Source organism: Rhinoderma darwinii, chromosome 1, assembly GCF_050947455.1.
Source record: "Rhinoderma darwinii isolate aRhiDar2 chromosome 1, aRhiDar2.hap1, whole genome shotgun sequence".
NCBI lineage: Eukaryota > Metazoa > Chordata > Amphibia > Anura > Rhinodermatidae > Rhinoderma > Rhinoderma darwinii.
In genome coordinates this window covers 259,213,808-259,233,611 of record NC_134687.1, presented here as the reverse complement: position 1 = coordinate 259,233,611, position 19,804 = coordinate 259,213,808, and the positions used below count along the sequence as shown (strand labels likewise).

General features: G+C 44.4%; 1 protein-coding gene across 1 annotated transcript in view; it reads left to right on the top strand.

Annotated features, from left to right (window-relative positions):
- Window positions 1-19,804, top strand: part of ATP8B3 (ATPase phospholipid transporting 8B3) — a 761,685-nt gene that overhangs the window by 251,846 nt on the left and 490,035 nt on the right. The window lies entirely within an intron of this gene.

Sequence of the window (19,804 nt, the reverse complement as noted above, 5' to 3'; positions counted from 1 at the left end):
TCAAAGGCACTAGTCGCTTTAAGTAAATACAGGCTTTTTACTTTTGAGCTCTGCATACTCTATCTTTTGTACCACTTGTACTTGAAATTTTTAATATAGATGCACCCTGTGTTGGAGTAACATTAAACTAAATAAATCTTTTATATTATACATAAACTATATTAATATACTCTGATCAATGTATATATTGGTGATCCAGACAAGGATTCATTTTAGATTCTCAGTTTTTGTCATTTTGTGTATTTAATGTCATGAATAAAGATGTGTATTTTTTCATACTTTGATATGTATGGACTCCTTTCATTCTCCAGTTTATAATACTTATTGTTAGAGTCTTTATCTATATGGGTGGTTGAGATTTGTCTCCCACCGCTATACCTATATGCCCTGTGAGACTTCTCGTCTAATTATCTATTTATATATATATATATATATATATATATATATATATACAGTATATATACACTACCGTTCAAAAGTTTAGGGTAACTTAGAAATTTCCTTATTTTTTAAAGAAAAGCACAGTCTTTTTCAATGAAGATAACATTAAATTAATCAGAAATACACTCTATACATTGTTAATGTGCTAAATGAGTATTCTAGCTGCAAACGTCTGGTTTTTAATGCAATATCTACATAGGTGTATAAAGGCCAATTTCCAGCAACCATCACTCCAGTGTTCTAATGGTACATTGTGTTTGCTAACTGTGTTAGAAGGCTAATGGATGATTAGAAAACACTTGAAAACCCTTGTGCAATTATGTTAGCACCGCTGTAAACAGTTTTGCTGTTTAGAGGAGCTATAAAACTGACCTTCCTTTGAGCTAGTTGAGAATCTGGAGCATTACATTTGTGGGTTCGATTAAACTCTCAAAATGGCTAGAAAAAGAGAGCTTTCATGTGAAACTCGACAGTCTATTCTTGTTCTTAGAAATTAAGGCTATTCCATGCGAGAAATTGCCAAGAAACTGAAGATTTCCTACAACGGTGTGTACTACTCCCTTCAGAGGACAGCACACACAGGCTCTAACCAGAGTAGAAAGAGAAGTGGGAGGCCTCGCTGCACAACTGAGCAACAAGACAAGTACATTAGAGTCCCTAGTTTGAGAAATAGACGCCTCACAGGTCCTCAACTGGCAGCTTCATTAAATAGTACCCGCAAAACGCCAGTGTCAACGTCTACAGTGAAGAGGCGACTCCGGGATTCTGGCCTTCAGGGCAGAGTGGCAAAGAAAAAACCATATCTGAGACTGGCTAATAAAAGGAAAAGATTAATATGGGCAAAAGCACACAGACATTGGACAGAGGAAGATTGGAAAAAAGTGTTATGGACAGACGAATCAAAGTTTGAGGTGTTTGGATCACACAGAAGAACATTTGTGAGACGCAGAACAACTGAAAAGATGCTGGAAGAGCGCCTGACGCCATCTGTCAAGCATGGTGTGATGGTCTGGGGTTGTTTTGGTGCTGGTAAAGTGGGAGATTTGTACAAGGTAAAAGGGATTTTGAATAAGGAAGGCTATCACTCCATTTTGCAATGCCATGCCATACCCTGTGGACAGCGCTTGATTGGAGCCAATTTCATCCTACAACAGGACAATGACCCAAAGCACACCTCCAAATTATGCAAGAACTATTTAGGGAAGAAGCAGGCAGCTGGCATTCTATCTGTAATGGAGTGGCAAGCGCAGTCACCAGATCTCAACCCCATAGAGCTGTTGTGGGAGCAGCTTGACCGTATGGTACGCAAGAAGTGCCCCTCAAGCCAATCCAACTTGTGGGAGGGGCATCTGGAAGCATGGGGTGAAAACAACTGAAAAGATGCTGGAAGAGCGCCTGACGCCATCTGTCAAGCATGGTGTGATGGTCTGGGGTTGTTTTAGTGCTGGTAAAGTGGGAGATTTGTACAAGGTAAAAGGGATTTTGAATAAGGAAGGCTATCACTCCATTTTGCAATGCCATGCCATACCCTGTGGACAGCGCTTGATTGGAGCCAATTTCATCCTACAACAGGACAATGACCCAAAGCACACCTCCAAATTATGCAAGAACTATTTAGGGAAGAAGCAGGCAGCTGGCATTCTATCTGTAATGGAGTGGCAAGCGCAGTCACCAGATCTCAACCCCATAGAGCTGTTTTGGGAGCAGCTTGACCGTATGGTACGCAAGAAGTGTCCCTCAAGCCAATCCAACTTGTGGGAGGGGCATCTGGAAGCATGGGGTGAAAACAACTGAAAAGATGCTGGAAGAGCGCCTGACGCCATCTGTCAAGCATGGTGTGATGGTCTGGGGTTGTTTTGGTGCTGGTAAAGTGGGAGATTTGTACAAGGTAAAAGGGATTTTGAATAAGGAAGGCTATCACTCCATTTTGCAATGCCATGCCATACCCTGTGGACAGCGCTTGATTGGAGCCAATTTCATCCTACAACAGGACAATGACCCAAAGCACACCTCCAAATTATGCAAGAACTATTTAGGGAAGAAGCAGGCAGCTGGCATTCTATCTGTAATGGAGTGGCAAGCGCAGTCACCAGATCTCAACCCCATAGAGCTGTTGTGGGAGCAGCTTGACCGTATGGTACGCAAGAAGTACCCCTCAAGCCAATCCAACTTGTGGGAGGGGCATCTGGAAGCATGGGGTGAAATTTCTCCCGATTACCTCAGCAAATTAACAGCTAGAATGCCAAAGGTCTGCAATGCTGTAATTGCTGCAAATGGAGCATTCTTTGAGGAAAGCAAAGTTTGAAGGAGAAAATTATTATTTCAGATAAAAATCATTATTTGTAGCCTTGTCAATGTCTTGACTATATTTTCTAGTCATTCTGCAACTCATTTGATAAATATAAGTGTGAGTTTTCATGGAAAACACAAAATTGTCTGGGTGACCCCAAACTTTTGAACGCTAGTGTGTATATATATATATATATATATATATATATATATATAGGGGTAACTTCCCTTTACAGTCCTCCTGTTGTCGGGGATGTGACAATGCAATTTTGGGAAGTGTTTGTGAGGTTGTAATTACCCCCTCAACCTCCCTGGTTACTGGTAATGGTCTGAAATGGAAGGACGTATACCTTGGATACAAGACATCACTTATCACCTCAACGACAACTTCCCGCCAGTCCTCAGACTCAGAAGTCTAGAGTCCATAGAATGAAGCTAAAACGAAACCTCACAGTCCATAGAAACGAAACCTCACAGTCCATAGAATAAAGTTGAAATGGACCCATACAGCCCATAAAACGAAGTAGAAACGAAACCTCAGAGTCCATAGTACAAAGCCTCAAAGTCCATCAAACGAACGAAGCTCATACGAAACCTCAAATTCAATGAACCTCAGAGTCCTTGTTCTTTCTTGCTTGGAATTCCTTCCTCTTTAGAGGTGTCAAATGGTCTTTCCAGCGACCGATCCAATTTTAGCATGCCGACCCGTGTAAGACTACTTATGCCCTTACACGGTCAGCCTTGGAATGGCTTAGCCCTTCCTTTCGCCTCAATACACAGTCCGTTACTTTTCCAACTTTTCCCAGCACCCTGATTGAAGATGAAACAATCTTTGTGGGCCGATACCCAGGTCACTATCATGGCAGGTTAACATCCCTGAGGAGGAGGTGACGTCTCAGTACCTAGGAATATAATTGTGGGGTGGAGTATCGCCTTCCATTTCCCCTCTAACATTCAATCCATCAACGAATGGACCATACCAGTTCTAAGGTTGAGGTGGCATTTACCTACAAGGGTGTGTGTGTGTATCTTACCTGTCCCTAAGGGCTCCTACACACTACCCAATCATCCAAAGTGTAAAATAACGAAACATACAAAAATATTCCCCCCATGCCATAGGTGTATGTACATATAGAGATAAATGCTCCAACAGAATCTCTCACTACTCCTCCATAAACATGTGAAAGGTACACATGTAAATGGGGTCACTACAGGCTGTAGATATATGCCCGCCTACAAGTACATACTCACTCGCTGTGGGACAGGCATGTCCTCACTGAGTATGCCTATGTTGCGGACAAATATCTACACCTAGAATGTCTATACGTACACCTTAAAAGTTTTTGTATGACCCATTGATACAGATATACACTTTACATCTATCTCTATCTATCTATCTATCTATCTATCTATCTATCTATCTATCTATCTATCTATCTATCTATCTATCTATCTATCTATCTATCTATCTATCTATCTATCTATCTATCTATCTATCTATCTATCTATCTATCTATCTATCCCTATATGTATATATATATATATATATATATATATATATATAGAAAACAGAGTAGAAAGCAGTGACGGCACCAGGACTTCAAGGCAGATGCAAGCAAAGTGGATTTATTCACCTCAAAAAAGATACAGCAACGTTTCGGTTCAACAGGAACCTTCCTCCTGTTGAACCGAAACGTTGCTGTATCTTTTTTAAACCCCGTCTACGAATATTTTCATGGCTTTCTGCTTGACCTCGTTGTACTTGGTCGACCAGTTCTTTCATTCATCTGTACAAGAAGAACAGTCCAAAGTATATGATTACTACAAAAATGAGAAGGATTATCGCCGGGTGGATGAGCAAGTTAAAAATGGAAGTGGCCTTGGGACTATATCTGAACAAGCTCTCCCACCAAGACACTCCTGAGTCCGTCTCATGGTTGTTCACAATTTCTGTGATCTATGTAGTGTCCTGTTCCAACTGAATGGTGGCTCGATGTTGGAAATCTTTCAGTTTCTCCATGACATCCTCTTTCTCACTGAAGTCTAGCAAGAGCTTTCTCAGTTCAGTGCCAAACCCCAGAGGAATCATCTGGAGTCTCAAAGGGGTATCTGGAAGGATGTCAAGCCTTTATTGAGGAGTCATAGGATTTTTTCCTTTCTGATCCACCACATCAATGCCTAATACGGGATTAAGGGTACAATATGCTCCTGGGAGGAGTATGCCTCTTTCGGTGCAGTTAGTCGCGTGGATGGTATATGAAGCCTTCTGCATTTGATACCAGCACCAATACCCTTGACCCATGTATTTTAGGTTTGAAGAGGGTATTGGATTGGTCTGCACCCGGTCGTAATTATCTTGGCAGAGGTTAGCATCATCCTTCTTCCAACATCCATCTGTATCAAACAGATATGGATGGCTGCCCTCATAGGTTAGGATATCTGATGGGAGCTATGGATGAAGCACCATATTCTGCTTGACAACACCCCGGTTTGTGGCACTATATCCCTGTCTTACAGTGCCCGATACGGGTGCCAAGGTGCATCAGATTCCATCACCCATGCCACTGAACTACCCACCAGTTCGTATGGTTCATTGCAAACGAAGATATCTGAGGACTTACCCTATGTCGGAGGTTAAATGGGTAGTGGCTGCTATACAGTGACAACACAATATGTTTCAAGTTGCCTGAGAGTTGCCCCTGATCTTTGTACATGTCAGAGCGAGTTGTGTACGATCCTGCTCCTCCAGGAGACCTACAACTAACCTCCTAAACTTCTCTCGTAGAGCAGAAGATAGAGAGGTAGTGGCATCTATGTATGCATACTGTAGACCCTCAAGGACATGGTTTACATCAAGCTGGATCTTAAAACCTTCACTGGCAAGTCTCCCCAGATTCCCAAGTTTACTCTTTAGGACTTCCAAATCCATAGTGTTCATAGCTCCTACTCCCAACGCACCTCCTCCTAGGCCCATGGCTACCAGATCCATTCGTTTTCTGTCACTCCATGTAGCGTCCATGGCCGCGGAACGCCGGGTTTACTCACTCCCTGGCAGCCGCAGCCATGGATCTGTGAGCACTGGCTCGCATGTTCTTCCTAGGAAACGCCAGCGCTAACTTCCGTTCCGTTCCACTTTGTCCCGTAGGGTGCGCGCGCACAAATGGAATGATCATCATCAACTGCCCATGATTCTCTGGACTATAAAAAGGGCCCTTCCCTTCTGAACCTTGCCTGAGCATTGTTAGTGTTCCCATGTCAGTCCTTCCAAATGGTCCCTTAGTGCTATCCTGTTCCTGTTGTTACCCGTGCCCTGTATCCTGTGCTGTGTCCTTGTTCCAGAGCCTGTTAGAGTTGGAGTCGTGTCCCTCAGCACCTGCTGCCGCCTGCCACATCCAGTGCAATCTGCCATGTCCAGTGACATCTGCAACGTCCAGTGTGATCTACCACGTCTGGTGCAACCCACTGCACCTGCTGTCATCTGTGTCAAAGCCTCGGCCACTGTCTTGACTATCCAAGTACCCTAGTGCGGGACTTTGTATTGCTGCGACACTGATGTTGTTTGGCCTGCTGTCTATGGCGGCGCGGCCTAGTGGGTCCACATACCCACACACCGTGACACCCCAGAGTCTATTTTCCTTTCTTACCTCTTGTCCTGACTCTACCCATCCTCTTATCATGTCAATTTGGTTCCTCACGAACTCCTTATATCTATGATCCCAGTAATCTACCATGAAAACATCTACCGAAACTCTCCATGTGTATAGCACAAATTTGGTATCGGTGATAATTCTCCAGGGAGATGATAACTGAGGAGTAATGGGATCTGCCAAGCTATGGGTAGGGACTTTACAAGAGTCAGAATGAGGTTTCACTGGCTGGAGACCTTCTGATTCATAAGGAATTCATACCAACTTCATACATACCTGACCTCTTCCTTTAAAGGGATACCATTGGTCATTGTCTCCAACCTGTAATACTAAGTTCCGGATGGGTTCAAACTTGGAAAGATAGATCCACTGTGTAAATGTCCAGCACCCCTCGTCGACTGTCTCACAAAACGGCCTTCCAGTTTTACCTGACCGCCCTGATCATTACATAGTACTTGCCCAGAGTTACTGCAGTTTAGCTTAAACATTATGACACTGGTCCGTAAATAATCTGTGGAAACATGTCCATGTGCATATTTTGGTTTCCTATTCATGTCCATATAAGAATTCCTTAACATACAGTACGCCTTCAGGGTGCCTATTACAGGTATGGGTCTGTCAAAATATGTCATTACGCTCAGGCCATCCTGACTCTTTAGTACTCAGGAAAATGGCTTTAAGGATATACCACCCACTATACTCTGCCCCAGTGACATCTTCAGGACTCAGAACTCCTTCCCTAGTGCACAACACCTTTGTTTTATTAGCGGTCACTTGCCTGTATGTATGCAAGTGTGGATTCTTTGACACCCATCTGAAAGACTTAGTGGGTGTCAGGTCTGAGTCCTGAAAAGGGCTATATTCCTTCAGGCATAGAGCATGTAAGTCATGATGTATGGCAGATACGTTCTCCACCGGGGTATAGTGTTGAACTACACCATTGGCAAAACCCTGTCTCTGGAACCCATACAAATACCACTGCCCTGGCTCAAATGTAAGGTTGCTGTATGTTTCCAGCACTCTACCTTCCAAACATTCTATGGCTGTAAGACTTGGTAACCCAAGTAATCTGTCATCTGTACCTAAAGTGGGTTCGAAACTATCCACAGAGGAGCCAGGATTCACCAAAATCATGCCTACCGCTAGCATCACAAACTGGAAACATACCCTTTTCATGTGGTAGCTAGCTATCCAAAAATCCTCACGATTCTCAGTTCGGCGATGTTCCTTCGTCCTGAGATCTGGTAAGGGATAATGTGTTTAACATGCCTTCCCTTATCACCCGACAATGTGTATGTAGTGTGTTCTGTTATCCACCTTGGACCTATCATCCCCCCCTTTATTCAACTCTATCTGTTCATTAATTGAGTTGGGGAGGCTTGGGTGGCTTTTGCTTGGTCGATGTGGATACAAAAAACAGTTTGTCGTCCATGTGTGTTTTTCCTGGATGTTTTTGGCCTCTGTACTCTCAGCATGGTCTCACCCATTACCTCCAGGATGGTGTAGGGTTCTTCTCAGTTTGCATCCCAGGGCCCAGCCCTGCGGAACACCTTTACCATTACCAAATCACCTACAAAGGGCAAGGGAGTCTCCCCCTGTATATACGGTCTGTGCATCCGGATTGCTGTGTGTGGCAGCAATTCCTTCAGGCTCTGCTGAACCTTTTGGAGATATACATTCCTGGCAATGCATCCTTCATAGGTTCAGATATCTGAGGCTCGTTTGAAAAACAGAGCGGCATTTTGCGACCGGTCATTACAATGGATTTACCTACCACAGCCTGGCCAGACAGAGCTAGCTCCCGCCCCCTGTCTATTTATACCTTCATTTCCTGCTCCTCCTTTGCCTGTGATTCTGTCTGGTTTCCTGGCTCTGCTGCTCCTGCTAGTACTATTTACCTCTGCTTCAAATTGACCCTGGCTTTACTGACCACTCTCCTGCTCTGCGTTTGGTACCTCGTACACTCCTGGTTTGACTCGGCTCGTTCACTACTCTTGTAGCTCACGGTGTTGCCGTGGGCAACTGCCCCATTTCCCTTAGCTTCTGTGTACCCTTGTCTGTTGGTCTGTCGTGAACTTATTGAGCGTAGGGACCGGCGCCCAGTTGTACGCCGTCGCCTAGGATGGGCCGTGCAAGTAGGCAGGGACTGAGTGGCGGGTAGATTAGGGCTCACCTGTCTGTCTCCCTACCCCGTCATCACAGTCATGATTTCGAATGGGGATGGCTTCCACCCATTTGGAGAAGACGTCCACAACCACCAGTGCATTGCGACAATTAAGGCTACCTGCTGGTAATGGTCCTATGTAATCGATTTGTATTGCAGACCATGGTCCCTCTGCTGGAGGAACCCGCTGCAATACAGGCAGGCTTTAGAGCTGGGGTTCTTGGGTTAATATGGGCACACACCAGGCATTGTTGTGTCACTTCCTCTACTGTTTTGGACGTTCCTGGCCAGTATAATTTTTCCTTTAAGAGGGACAATAGTTTATCCCATCCATGGTGTCCTAACAGCTGATGGTTTAGTCTCGTCAGTTCTGTTTGCAGATGCTGCGCGACTACTGGTAGGGGAAGTGTTTTAGTACTCGTGTCGTAGCACACGATACCCTGTTTATTGACCAAGGATCATGTGGTGCAGTGATGTGTGTCATTAGAAGAGGATCTTTGGATTGTTCCTCCTCAAATGACACGGCACCATCCTTAAGGTTTCTACTGCGTACTGCAATTTGATATGCTGGTAAATCTTCAGTGTCTGGTTCTTGGAGGACCCCAGACACTGCAGCCAATTTGGCGGATTCATCCGCCTTGTTGTTTCCCAGGACCAAGGGATCATCATCTTTCTGGTGTGCTGGTATCTTTATGATAGTTGACTCTCCAGGTTTTGCCATGCCCCCTTCCCACAACTGTTTCAGGACAGTGACATGGACTAGTGGTTGGTTCTGGCTATCCAAAAATCCCCGTCTTTTCCAGGTTTCCAGCTGGAGCGTGAGGGATCGGACCACATATGAGCTTTCGCTATATATGGTATGATTCCCTGGGGGTTTAAGGAGAAGGGCTTCTCGTACAGCCTACAGTTCAGCCCGTTGTGCTGACAGGTCACCTGGCAGCCTGACAAGACACTGGGTACCTGTGGTCTCATCCAGAACAGAAAAATCTGTCAGATAGGTGCCATCCAGATGAAAACGAGAGCCATCAACAAAGATGATTCTTTCATCTGGATGTGTATTCATCCTGAAAAGTAGGGCAGTGGTCATAGTGGGTTGACCACAGTCATGTTCAGTTCCGGTCGTATTTAACAACTCAGACAGAACATACTTTGCCTTGTGACTGACTGTCAGATTTAATCCACATCTCTGTTGAGAGACTCCAGTTAGTGTGTCCTTGAGTAAGAGGAATAATGGAGAGTGCGGAGTCTGTATAGCGAGGGGCCTGAAGCCTACAAATATGCTCAGTCGTCTTGACCGCATAATGTATGGCGGCCAGTTAGTTGGCACACTCATCATGGCCTCTCTCAACAGGTGAAAGAAGCCTGAAGAAGTATCCCAGAGGTCTGTTCTCGGATACTACCAATTGTAGCAGGACCGCCGAGATAGACTCTGTACAAACATGGGCCTTAATCACCATTTCACTTTCAGGGTGCGGCATGGCCAGGACTGGGGCAGAAGAGAGGTCTCTCTTCAGAGTAGAAAAGGACTCTTCCTGGGCCTCAGACCAGTCCATCGGGGAAGGTTCTTCCCCTCTGTGGAGTTCATATAGGGGCTTTGATTTAGTTGCAAAATTCTCTATGAACTCTCTCATGAAATTTGCTGCTCCTAGGAACTTGCGCAAGTCCTGTAGAGCGCCTGGTCTGCGTAATCTCACCATGGCTTCCACACGGGCCACTATGATGCCCTTGGCTCCATGAAAGGTCTAGACACCAAGGAAGGTCACTTTTGTCCTAGCCAGTTTTGCCATCTGAGGACTCAGTTTGAGCCCCGCCCGGGCAAGCATTCCCAAAAATTCCCTTAAGGCCTGATTCACACGAGTGCTGCGCATCTTGGACGTGAAAAACTGCAGTTTTTCACGTCTGAGGTGCATCCGTGCTCAGCGCTGTGGGACGCGATGTCACACATCCACCATAGTTGAGAGTCAATGGAGGGATGCGTGATGCGTGAAAAGATAGGACATTGTAACAACGGCTGTGTCAACGGCCACATTGAATTACATAGGTCTGTGGGACGGCCGCTGTTTCAACAGCCGTCCCACGGATATTTAACACGCTCGTGTGAATCAGGCCTAACAGTGCCAAGTGTTCTTCCTTGATCTCTGTATGAAGGAGCAAGTCATCTACATATTGCAGCAGGCACCCCTTCCGTGTGAACACAATCAGTACGGCTGCCAATGCCTGGTGAAAATATGTAAGGCTACTATAGAACCCCTGAGGGAGTACAGAAAACATGTACTGCTTGTTCCCTACCATGAAGGCAAACTTGTACCTACAAATTTCAGTTATCTCGATAGAGGAAAACCCATTTGCAACATCAATGGTTGAGAATATGCGACTTTTGACGCTTATCCTCACCATTATGTCAGGAGTCTGTGCAACCAAGGGTGTATTTATTAAGGACCCACAGGTCTATCGTTAGCCTTCATGCCATGGTATCCTTTTTCCTAACTGGCCATAGAGGGTTATTTCATCTTGAATTACCCTCTATGACCACTCCCCTTATTGCCAAGTCCTGGAATGTGTCCATTATTGACTGAGTGGCTTCGGGTGGAAAACGGTATTGTCGTTGAGGTGGTCGGTCTGGCCCTTGTATGTCCACCTGAATACCAACCATTCTCCCACAGTCCTTCTTGCCCTGAGCCCATTGGTCTGGGTACTCGTACACCATAGGCACGAGGTCTGCGTTGTGTGAAACCTCTTGCTATTTGTGTTCCAGGATGTCAGTAGTGTTGTCAACCATGGGCAGGGGTGGTCCCAGACAATGACGTTGCATGACACATACCTTTGACTGTCTGGAACCCCTCCACGCCATGCAATTTGCCACATCAATGATCCATCCGTTTTGTGTCATTACATCGGTTCCCATGATGTTGTCTGAGCTGGGGTAATACCTCATTGGGATTTTCAGGGTCACATATCTGGCAATCTGAACCACAACTTCATCTATCCTGTTGGCTATCACCCCCCCCCCCCCCGCCTTGTTGGTGATTAAATCCGATCACAACACATTGAGGTCTGGCTGCAGACCATGTTTGACATTGGTAATATACATTTCCGCACCAGTGTCAGGCATGATCTTCATGTCCTGATATTTTATTTTATCTTTAATGTGGGGTCTCCCTGAAGAATCCAGCATGATATGACATACTAAAGCCAAATCTTTAGGGATCCCCACCCTTCAATCGATTTGTAACAGATTTCCAGTGGGTACTTCTGTGGAACAAATCGCCACCTGTGATCTATCTACTGGAACATTCTGTGCAGAATTACGAGATTCAGCACTTAATGTTCCACTGCCTGCATGGTCTGGAGCATTTACAAGTGCCACACGTTTCAGTGTCTGCGCTTGCCAGTTTTTCTGGCCGCTATCTGGATGTTCCCCAGCCTGTTTGGCATAATTAGGTTTAATCTTGAAACCATTATTATTACCATACTTGTCGTGGTAGGTAAGATTCAGTTGAGGACAATTCCTCTTTATGTGACTATGTTGCCCGCACAAAAAGCATCGTAAGCTGTCTGTGGCTGTGTGATGCAGAGATGGGTAGATCTTAGCATTATGTCCACGTTTATCTTGTGATGAAACATTGACATCCCTACCCTCTCTAACTTTTATGGACTTCTTATTGTGCAGTATATCTTGTTTAATACTGCTCAATAATCATGGCTGTATCCAAGGATGGGACTGTAGGATGCAGAGATGGATATATCCTAGCCTGATGTCCACGTTCATCTTGCAATGTACCGTTGACATCCCCATACTCCCCAACTTTTATCAACTTCTTATTGTGTAGTATATCCTGTCTACACTGCTCAATAATCATGGCTGGATCGATGAGCGATGGCTTCTCTGCTGCACTCAGACGTATAGCAGTGTCAAGGTATGATAATTTTTCCACTAACATGCGAACCATGCCTTGTGGAACTCCCATACCTTGATCCTTGGTAACCTTCCTGTACATCGCTTCAAACCGACCACAGAGCGTCAAAGGCTCATCCCGTATGGAAGGTTTGAACTTTGCAAGGATCTCTGCAGTGACATCCCAGTGTCATGTTGCCAATCTCGTGAGTATTGAAAAGCGGTCTTCCACATCATTAAATTGGCAATTTTTGGGATACTTTCTCCCCATTGCCTCATACCTCTGGTTGAGGTGGGTAGGCAACATCAATTTAAACAATTCCATGCGATATTCCGGGGCCACCGAATATTTTCTGCAATGGCCCTCAAAAATATCACATGCCGTAAACGGATCCACATTTGGATCATACTTTGGGATCTCTTTACAGATCCTCAACAAGAAATTTATCCTATCCATGTTGTTATAGCGGTGATAAAATTCTTCTGATCTTATAGGACGCGTTGGCGGATTGGTAGTGGTATGTACTGTATCCCATCTGCTGCCCAATCCCCATGTTGAGTCCTCTCTGTGGAGGCGACTAATATGTTTATTCTCCAAAGGTATGGAGAGAAATTCAACGTACGCTCCACCTGTACCCTAGTATCTGAACCCGGATTATTGGATCTGCGATCCTCAGAAAACAATGGCGCTGTTGCCCCTGTGCCATTGCCGAAATGCAAACTTGTTTCGTGGGCAAGGGTCCCATGCCGTTAGTACTAGGCCAGTAAAGCTGAGTCTCCCGTGTGTGAATCTGCTTGAGATTTTCGACACAATGGCAGTGAGAGTTACCTGTGGCCACCTCCCCTGCGATTCTCGTGCCGGCTATTGCCTCAACATGTTCCGGCCTCCAAATTGTATCCTTAAAAGTGTATACTAACTTTGCTAACATTTGGAACCGTTTGGAGGTTTTGTTAAAAACACTACTCGTGCTGATGCACAACTTATCGTGTGCATAAGCCTTGTCTAATAAAGTGGACCACAACATTGTTACTGACCTATATGTAGTGGGTGGTATGGGATTTAATGAACTGTTTTTAGCAAGTAGTTTAAGTGTGGAGAAGTCATCTCAGTCTGCGTTGTCCTCCTTGTCCCTTGCTGCATGAAAAAGGTCCTTTTACTCTGGAACGCCTTTCCCCGACCTGCTGAACTTCACTTGAAGGACACCGACGTCGATACTTCTGAAAGTCTTCTGTATGTGTTGCTTGATCATCCGACAATTCGTCACATTAGAGAAGCACACCGCAAAGCAAAATAAAAACCGTTAATACCTTAGAAAAACAACAATAAATAACTAGGTTCGCTGTTCTCAATTCTATCCTGTGTCAAGCCTTAACCCCTTCCCGACATTTGACGTACATGTACGTCATGGAAAGCATTGACTTCCCGCAAAATGCCGTACATGTACGTCAAACGTTTGGCACCGGCTCAGAAGCTGAGTCGGTGCCATCATCGTCGGATCTCAGCTGTATCTTACAGCTGACATCCGACTGTAACGGCGGGGACCGAAATTAGCTTCGATCCCCGCCATTAACCCCTTAAGTGCAGCGCTCAAACGCGATCGCTGCACTTAAGGTGTTTGCAGCTCATCGGAGCCCCAGCAATGAAATTGCCGGGGTTCCGGTGGCTGCAATGGCAACCGGAGGCCTAATACTGGCCTCCTGGTCTGCCTAGCACCGAAGCCGGTCAAGATCCGCCCGGCGGCGGAGCCTGATCGGCTTCCGTAGCTGCTGGCAAGATGGCGCCGGGTCAGGAGCTGATCCGGCATCATCAGCGGTGGAGGTCAGCTGTACTGTACAGCTGACATCCACCTGTAATGGCAGGAACCGGAGCTAGCTCCGATCCCTGCCATTAACCCCTTCGATGCAGCAATCGAAAGCGATTGCTGCATCGTAGCGGTTACTAGCAGATCGCCAGCCCTGACAGGCAATCGGGACTGGCGACTGCTGTTATGGCAACAGGAGACACAATGGTCTCCTGCTCTGCCATTACGGAAGCCGATTTAGGCCCCGCCGGGAGGCGAAGCCTAAACGGCTTGCTGTCAGTGAATGACTGACAGATCTAATACATTGCACTACATAGGTAGTGCAATGTATTAGAAAAAAAAAAATCTGACCGTTGGACCTTCAAGTCCCCTAGTGGGACTTGAGAAAAAGTGTAAAAAAAGTATAAAAAAGTGTAAAAAAAAGTGCAAAAAATAAAAGTTTGAAAACAATAAAAGTTTCAAGTAATCAAATAAAACACAATCCCCCTTTTACTCTTATCAAGTCCTTTATTATTGAAAAATAATAATAAACCATATGTATTTGGTATCGCCGCGACCGTAACGACCTGAGGTATCAAAATATTATATTATTTATTGCACGCGGTGAACAGCGTAAAAAAAACCCGTAAAAAACGTTACCAGAGTTTCTGTTTTTTGGTCACTTTGCCCTACAAATATTACAATAAAAAGTGATCAAAAAGTCGCACGTATCCAAAAATGGTACCTATAAAAACTATAGCTCGTCCCGCAAAAAACAAGCCCTCATACACGTCCGTCGACAAAAAAATTAAAAAGTTATGGTTCTCACAACTTGGCGACAGAAAAAATACATTCTTTTTACAAAAGTAATTTTATTGTGCAAAAAGTTGTAAAACATAAAAAAGTGCTATAAATTAGGTATCGCCGGAATCGTACTGACCCGCAGAATAAAGTTAACATGTAGTTTATAACGCATGGTGAACGCTGTATAAAAAAAACAAAAAAAGCTGTGCCAGAATTGCGTTTTTTTGTTTACCTGGCATCCCAAAAAATAGGATAAAAGGTGATCAAAAAGTCGCATGTACCCCAAAATGGTACCAATAATAACTACAGCTCGTCCCGCAACAAACCAGCCCTCATACCGCTACGTCTATGAAAAATAAAATTAGTTATGGCTCCAATAAGTCAGGAAATAAAAAAATATGCAGTTGTGCCCGAGGGGAACATTTCTTCTGTTTCAAGAGGCGATTTATCAAGGACCTAAAATTAGGGAACCAGGAAGGGGAGGGCCCAAACATATCCGCTGGAAGCGACGGTGCCCGTATTATACCAGGATAATACTTTCCCAGCAAAATTCCCCAAACTACAAAGGCGCGGAGTGTGGACCAAAGGGGGGATAAGAAATGACACCATTTATCAGTGCGACACTGGCCTGTGCGGAAAGGATTGCTTCACAGCGTAACACACATCTATGGATTATTATTATTTTTTTATACCACCTGACTATGCCCCTTATATACTCCGCCCCGCTTACATGTACCCCCACATTATAAAACACCAGCAATACTCAAACAAATATAGTACCAAGCAAAATCCGCTCTCCAAAAGCCAAATGGTGCTCCCTCGGCCCTGAACCCTGCAGCGTCCCCAAACAGCAGTTTCCTTCCTTATATATGGCATCGTCATACCCGGGAGAACCCTTTTAACAATTTTTGGGGTGTGTGTCTCCAGCGTCATAAGCTGGGCATGACATATTTGCCACTGAATGGCATATCTAGGGAAAAATATAAATTTTTAATTTGCACCATCCACAGCGCATTCATTTATGGAAAAGACCTGTGGGTTGAAAATGCTCACTACACCCCTTAATAAATACCTTGAGGGGTGCAGTTCCATAGTGGGGGTCACTTATCAGGGGTTTCTTTTTATTATTTCACATCAGAGCCTCTGCAGTTGTGAACCAATACTTTGTAAATCGCCAAATTAGGCCTCCACTCCGCATGGTACTCTTCACTCCTGAGCCCTGTCATATGTCCAGACAAAAGATTAGTGCCCCATGTAGGGTGTTTCTAAAACCGGGAAACACCGCATAATAATTAGAGAGCTGTCTTGTTATGGTGGCACAAGCCGGGCACCACATATTGGCATATCTATGGAAAAAAATCCCATTTTCACTCTGCAACATTGAGCGCACACTAATTTCTACAAAACACCTGCAGGGTTAAAATGCTTACTACACCCCTTGGTAAATGCATTGAGGGGTGTAGTTTCCAAAATGGGGTCACTTCTGGGGGGTTTCCACTGTTTTGGGCCCACAGGTGCCCAGAAACCAATCCAGCAACATCTGCACTCCAAATGGCGGTCCTTCCCATCTGAGCCCTGCGGTTTGCCCAAACAGCAGTTTATGACCACATATGGGGTATTGCCGTACTCGGGAGAAATAGCTTTACAAATGTTGGGTTCTTTTTTTCCTTTATTTGTTGAGAAAATGAAAAAATTTGCGCTAAAGCTACGTCTTATTGAATAAAAAGGACTGTTTTTATTTTCACTGCCTAATTCTAATAAATTCTATGAAACATCTGTGGGGTCAAAATGCTCACTACACCCCTAGATGCATTCCTCAAGAGGTGTAGTTTCCTAAATGGAGTCCCTTTTTGGGCGTTTTCATTGTTTTGTCCCCTCAGGGGCTTTGCAAATGTGACCTGGCCTCCGCAAATCATTCCTGCTAAATGTGATCTCAAAAAGCCAAATAGTGCTCTTTCCCTTCTAAGCCCTGCCGTGTGTCTAAACAGTCGTTTATTACCACATGTGGGGTATTGTTTTACTCGGGAGAAATTGCTTTACAAATTTTGTGGTGCTTTTTCTCCTTCAGTCCTTCTGGAAATGAGAAAAAATTAGCTAAACCTACATTTTCTTTGAAAAAATGTAGATTATTATTTTCAGGGCCTACTTCCAATAATTTCTGCAAAAAAACTGTGGTGTCAAATCGCTCACTATACCCCTAGATAATTTCCTCAATGGGTGTAGTTTCCAAAATGGGGTCACTTGTGGGGGGTTTCCACTGTTTTATCCCCTCAGGGGCTTTGTAAATGTGACATGGCCTCCGCAAACCATTCCTGCTAAATGTGAACTCCAAAAGCCAAATAGCGCTCTTTCCCTTCTCAGCCACGCCGTGTCTCCAAACAACCGTTTATTACCACATGTGAGGTATTGTTTTACTCGGGAGAAATTGCTTTACAAATTTTGCGGTGCTTTTTCTCCTTTAGTCCTTGTGGAAATGAGAAAAAAAATCGCTAAACCTACATTTTCTTTGAAGAAATGTTGATTTTAATTTTCACGGCCTACTTCCAATAATTTCTGTAAAAAACCTGTGCGGTCAAAATGCTCACTACACCCCTAGATAATTTCCTTGAGGTGTGTAGTTTCCCAGATGGGGTCACTTTTGGTTGATTTTGACTGTTTTGGCACCGCAAGAGCCCTTCAAACCTGACATGGTGCCTAAAATATATTCTAACAAAAATAAGGCCCCAAAATCCACTAGGTGCTCCTTTGCTTCTGAGGCCGGGGCTTCAGTCCAGTAGCACGCTACGGCCACATGTGGGATATTTCCTAAAACTGCAGAAACTGGGCAACAAATATTGAGTTGCATTTCTCTGGTAAAACCTTCTGTTTTATAAAAAAAATTGTATTAAAAATGTATTTCTGCAGAAAAATATGAAATTTGTAAATTTCACCTCTACTTTGCTTTAATTCCTGTGAAATGTGTAAAGGGTTAAGACATTTTCTAAATGCTGTTTTGAATACTTTGAGGGGTGAAGTTTTTAAAATGGGGTGACTTTTTTGGGGTTTCTAATATATAAGGCCCTCAAAACCACTTCACAACTGAACTGGCCCCTGTAAAAATAGCCTTTTGACATTTTCTTGAAAATGTGAGAAATTGCTGCTAAAGTTCTAAGCCTTGTGATGTCATAGAAAAATAAAAGGATGTTCAAAAAACGATGCCAATCTAAAGTAGACATATGGGTGATGTTAATTAGCAACAATTTGGTGTGGTATAACTGCCTGTCTTACAAGCAGATACATTTAAATTGAGAAAAATGCTAATTTTTGCAATTTTTCGCTAATTTTTGGTGTTTTTCACAATTAAATACTGAACATATCGAGCAAATTTTGCCAGTAATATAAAGTCCAATGTGTCACGAGAAAACAATCTCAGAATCGCTTGGATAGGTGAAAGCATTCCGGAGTTATTACCACATAAAGTGACACATGTCAGATTTGAAAAATGAGGCTCTGTCAGGAAGGTCAAAAGTGGCTAAAGAGGGAAGGGGTTAAATAAAACTGTGTTACTCGTCTTCAAGTTCTATGCCCACAGTATAACACAACAATTCACTGTGTACGTACGCGCAGGATCCACCGGTTATCGATCACATCTAAGTTATGAACTTAGATGTGATCGATAAGAGCTCGATTCTGCGTGTCACTGAAACCGTCAGTCCCGCTAAACTGACGTTCACCATGTATGTACGTACATACATTACCTGTCCACGCCTCTCCCGCGTATCTTAGTTCACGTTTTAGCACAATTTTATTGTACAAAACACAGAAAAAAAAATCGAGAATGGTTTGCGCCTTGGCTACAAGGAAAGCTGTGTACATCACCTATTATCACTGTTGGATCTTGTGTTATTTATATAGAGGTGTTCGCTTTTTTTTGTAATTGTAAAGGATTTGCCAGACACAGCTTCTGTGTCGACGCCCGTGGGCAATCAGTCTGCACCTGCTCTTATGTCTGTGAGACTGACTCCATCTTCCACCACTCAGGATGGCAGGCTTAGGAGTGGGAGAGCCTATCACAGCCTGGCCAGACGGAGCTAGCTCCCGCCCACTGTCTATTTATACCTGCCTTTCCTGTTCCTCCTTTGCCTGTGATTCTTCTCTGCTTGTTTCCTGGCCTTGCTGCTACTGCTTGTACTACTCATCCTCTGCTTGTTATAGACCTTGGCTTTCTGACCACTCTCCTGCTCAGCGTTTTGTACCTCGTTCACTCCAGGTTTGACTCGGCTCGTTCACTACTCTTGTTGCTCACTGTGTCCCCGTGGGCAGCTGCCCCGTTTCCCTAGCTTCTGTGTACCCTTGTCTGTTTGTCTGTCTTGCACTTACTGAGCGTAGGGACCGTCGCTCAGTTGTACCCCGTCGCATAGAACGGGTCGTTGCAAGTAGGCAGGGACTGAGTGGCGGGTAGATTAGGGCTCACCTGTCTGTCTCCCTACCCCGTCATTACAGTAATTCTGTCTGTTATGATAATAAGATGACTTCTGAGAAGTGATCTTTACACAGCAGGAAGTGTCAGTCTATTGTGAGGGTTAAGGCCCTTTTACACTGGCCAATTATGGGGCAAACGAGCACTCACAGAATGCTCGTTCCCGATTGCCCTGTGTAAACAGGGCAACAATCAGCCGATCAACGAGCAAACGCTCGTTCATCAGCTGATCTTATCATTTTAAATATTAAAAATATTATCGTTGGCAGCAGCACATCGCTGCACATGCGCTGCCGCCATTATAATAATGTATGGGAATAAGCG